The sequence below is a fragment of the Eufriesea mexicana genome, unplaced genomic scaffold, assembly GCF_001483705.2.
Source record: "Eufriesea mexicana isolate 0111107269 unplaced genomic scaffold, ASM148370v2 scaffold4744748729, whole genome shotgun sequence".
Lineage (NCBI taxonomy): Eukaryota > Metazoa > Arthropoda > Insecta > Hymenoptera > Apidae > Eufriesea > Eufriesea mexicana.
The window spans coordinates 1-4,809 of record NW_016907993.1 but is presented as its reverse complement, the minus strand read 5'-3'; positions in this window follow the sequence as shown (position 1 = coordinate 4,809).

Below are 4,809 nucleotides of genomic sequence, written 5' to 3'. Positions count from 1 at the left end.
CCTCTTTAAATTCTCTTTAAATCCCCTTTAAATTCTTTTTAAATCCCCTAGGTGTCCAATGTTGGAGCACTGGATCGAGACGATTGCCGAAGGTATTATGGCGTTCATCGCGAGACGAATCGCGATCCATGGAAGCGTGGATCGCGTTTCACAGATGAGACCATGGCGAGCGTGTTAGTCGGTGAGAAGAAATTCTTAATTTCCCAAACTGCGCAGTAAATTGGACAGGGTCTGGCAGCCAACACCGGGTCTCGAAGTAATTAGGCGAATCCGCGTCAAGTCGATTGCATAATCGAGTTGCAGATTCGAGTCATAAAATTCGCGAGATGACAACCCTCCTCCATCTTAAGAACGGCGAAGCAAACGAATTCCTTGGTGAAAAGAGGGATCGGTCTCGTTATAAATAAATCCTCTGGGAGCTCAGGGGTGTCGCGCAGAAAAATCCCGAGCAGCTGCCCACGGGAATAAATACGAGTTTTTAACGTTTTTCGAATGGTCCCACGGTTATGCGCCGATTATTTATAGTTGCTCGAGTATTCGTTGAGGAAGAGAAGTTATATGGAAGAAATGGTCCGAGTATTCCGTTAATAACGCGAAACGACGAATTTTTCAGCATCTCTTGCCTCGTTGCGACGTTCGCAAATTCTCGGCCGAAATTGCAAGTGTTCTCTTTGCGACATTTGTCAATTTTCGGGACAAAGTCGCTGCAAATTAATCGTCGCGTCATTTGCAAGCTTTTGCAAGAAAAATTACGAGAAATGCTTGTCACGACGTTTGCAAATTTCTGAAACGAAGTCGCGTAGAATATACGTTGCGTCGTTTGCAGATTCATCCGGTTCCTGCCATTGGGAACTTCCTGGTAAACTAGAGCAGTTTCGCAAATAAACTCGAAGATATTATAGTTAGACGGTTAACACGTGCTCGAAAGCCTAGCAAGTGATTGACAAAGCGGTGGAAAAGTGAAATAGGTTCGTAAAAAATTATTCGGAAATAAATTTCAACGTTAGGAGAGAAAGAAAATACAAGCAAAAGACATCGTTTATTTTTCGGCAGAATAATTCGCGCAGTCCTAACCGATAAGAAGAGGAAGTTATGCGGTCCATCTGCGGAAGGTTGAGAGCTGGCGCCTAACCAAGGTCACGGATGAAGGAATTTGCGACCTTTCGAGTGTTCGACGACCCTCTTTTGTGTCTGAAATATCTTCGACAGGCTTGACCCCCGTACTACGAGTTTCATTCTTTAACCGAAATAGATCCGTTGAACGGAAAATCTCATTCACGGATGGATCGACGAAAAACATTCGAGCTTATCCATTAAGCGTTTAATTTCGCAGATACTTACTTCTGGAACCACCATTTATACGATAATTCGTACCCTTCGTTTGCCACTTTTATCTCGATTTTATTCCGACTTTTAAACTCGTCAATCTACCAATAGACAAATTTACTTTGATACTTTAATAACATACCGTACCTGGTTAATGTCCACGAGAATCTATCTATTTATTTATATTATTTATTAAATATCTGACACAGGAATATCGAATGGATAATCAAATTCCTTCGGAAGTTAGACAATTCGAGTCTCGCGTGGCTTCTCCTCGCCCTCCGCCATCTTTGCACGCCTGAACTCTAGCTACCCGCTCTGCACCGGAGATCCAGATAGTTCTATGGAAATCGCTTCCTGCTTTTTGTCGGAAATATGCATAATCCGACGCAGGGGAGGACGCCTTCTATTTCGGATGAATAAATGGCACCGGTCCATCTATCGCTAATCGCGAATTCCGTACGTGACTAATGCAGCCGGGACTTGCCAAATCGCTGTTGCCGCTGTGGTTCCGGCCGAAAATCGGCCAGATTCGATGGACACGGGTCTTTAATGTCGTTGACACTGTTTCGTGGCGCAACGATGTTTCGAATTCCACGAGTCCTCCCTCCCGTTGGCATCCGTCATTCCCTTCGTCGCTGCAAATTTCAATGCACCGCGACGTGGTCGTTCAATCTTCGAGCTGCAATTTCGCGCACCACGCGCGTACGTGTCCTCGTGCAAATGAGTGACCAACGTATGTAGACAGAGTTGCACCAACGAATCCCGAGGCGAGTTTCGTTTTGTTCCAGATTCAATGTACCAATCGTGATTGTTGATGGAAAGAAGAAAGAATTTCGTTGCTCCATGCTGAGATTTGTGATCATAGGTGTATCACAGGTGGAAACCTAGAACCTTAGATGGAAAAGGAACATAGCAGAGAAAAGAAGTGAAAGCGAGTGGACAGGAGAAGAAAGTTAGGTTCATCGGAAAAAACGTTCGTCAACGAATAGTTTACCGATGATTCTTGTTGTTTATAACAATTTATACTCTTGATTTATTTTATTCGACAACGCACGGTTCTGCAATAGCGTGGAATCACGAGTACAGTGGTAGCGATAGGTAACACCGTATGAATATACGTATAGTAGAAATTAATCCTATGGTAATACGAATGCAGTTTTAGTTTATAAAATATGTATAAATTAGCAAATTTATTATTAATAATACATTGTTCACAACGTAAATTTATAACAAAGGTGAAAAAATTAAGGAATTACTGGTTATTACTTGAACTTGGAACGAATTCGTGTCAAAATGTAACAATAATTTGCAAAAAGTTTATAAATTATAATACTTATCGTTAGTAACAAATTATTAATATTAGTAACAAATTGCTCGTTACGTATATTTATAATAAGAGTGAAAAAAATAATAAATTATTGCTTATGAAAGCGGAAAATTAATAATTAATAAAATCGACAAAGTTCGAAAATTTCTGATCGGAGTGGGGAGCTCGGTCGATCGGCGGCTATATAAGGAGCGACGCGACGCAGCATAAATCATTTGTCGGTTCGACTTTGGAAGTGTAACATCTAAATTTTCGTTGTGCACGAGGGGTAGGGATTCGATAATTTTCGTTGTGCGCGAATGGTGGGAATTCGAAGTGAGGTTGGGGCTAGCCACCCTATCCTCACCCCACCCTATTAAATAATTTACTAATAATTTTTCCTTTTATTTTCAGATATTAATTATTTTTTTCTTTCAGCTTTTAATTATTTTTTTTCACTTTCCAGCTTTTATTTTCTGTTTCTATTTATTTTCATTCGAATATTTCGTATAATATTCGAATGTTTCGTCGTTGGTTTGTTTCTGTCTCATCGATGGGTTGCTCCTTCCACTTGGTTAACCTTCATGGTTTCTATTCATTTGTTTTCTTTCCTCGTATTAATCCGTTTCCTTTCAGGTTTATATTAACAATAATATATTCTGTTTTAGCTTTTAGGATTCTCAAGATTCTCAAGACATAAGTAGACCTAAGTAGTCATAAAATAGATGCCTAGGATAAGTCGCATGTGTGCGCTATCTGTACAAAGGTAAGCTACCTAACTTGAAGCGAATATTATATTTTTCCTTCAGTTTTCCCTCTCGTTACCAAATAGAACATAATTGTTCTCGCGATAATCGCTATTGTTCTTAAGTACCGGCTAGTCTGCATGACGTATTCTCGTGTACTCGATAACTCCATGTTTCGTAAGTCATCCAAACGACTCGTTCCGACACTCACCCTCGCCACTGCCATCCCTGTCACGCATCGGTTCTAGGGTGGTCGGCGGGCTGGCACTCATCTGGGTCAATCCGAGGGTCTGTCGGCCCTAGTCATCCTGGGCATGTCCATGTGGCAGGGGCCTGCGTGACCGGCTACAGGACCTCGTTAGGGACCCTCGGCTTGATTTTGGGTGTTTCGCTGATTCGTCGATCGCTCTCGTTCACGAGTAAGTCATGGCAGGGTCTGTGGTGGCTGGGTGGGCTAGGTTCGATCGGGAGGGTGCCGAGGCATGAAGTTGTCTTGTACACGAGAGTACGTCTCGTAGGCTAGTCGATTTTCCGAATAATCGCGACTTCATTCGGGCGCGATTGCGATTTTCAATTTGCTCGCGTGCTTTATATTTTATTCACTATTTTTATGAGACATAATATATCTTAGTGTCGCGACAATAGAGTAGTAGTATTCCGAATCGAAATCCCCTTTGTAAGGCACGAAATATAATAAAGTGTCAGTAGAGTCACTTTAACTTCTTTCGCTCCAAGTTAGATTAGGGTATCTTTGATACAGATAGCGCCAGTGGGATGCGCCACTAGGGCGCATGTCGGATCTCGATGCGTAGCCACCTCCACGTGGTGAGATCTGGTAATTGGTATCGTTTTCCTTTGGGAAACCATATCAAGCTAAGAGCTACGCACAAAGTATAACATATGTCCTATCTCTTGTGAATTTTCATTGTTCTGTTTGGAATTTGAAAATAGAGAGTGGGCAATATCTGTTTAAAAGATATTTAAACGAAGAGGAATTAAGCTAACAAGGAGAGTGCAAGTGCTTCGGGTTACCGATTTAGTTGATACTCTGCAGATTTGTAAATATCGTCATGCAGTTTATGAAAATATATCATTATAGCGGCAACTACTCAATAGTTTTTGAGATATTTACGATTAAAGTCTCATTACTTTCGTAATTACAGATTTATTTCCATTATTTTACAAGTGCAGTTGTTGCCTAAAAGCGATAGATGAATATTCCTGTGGTAATGGACCGGGGTTCGATTCTCGTCCCATAGTTGGTAGTTTTTTAATCTATTTTTAGTTGTGTTCATTTTTCGTCTATGAAAAAATTGTAAATAAAATTTCTCAATAAAATAATTTATTCTTTACACTTCCTTATGCTAGTTTACATTTATTACAAAATAATAATATTATGTAAGAAAAATACTTTTCTATAGCAATCTT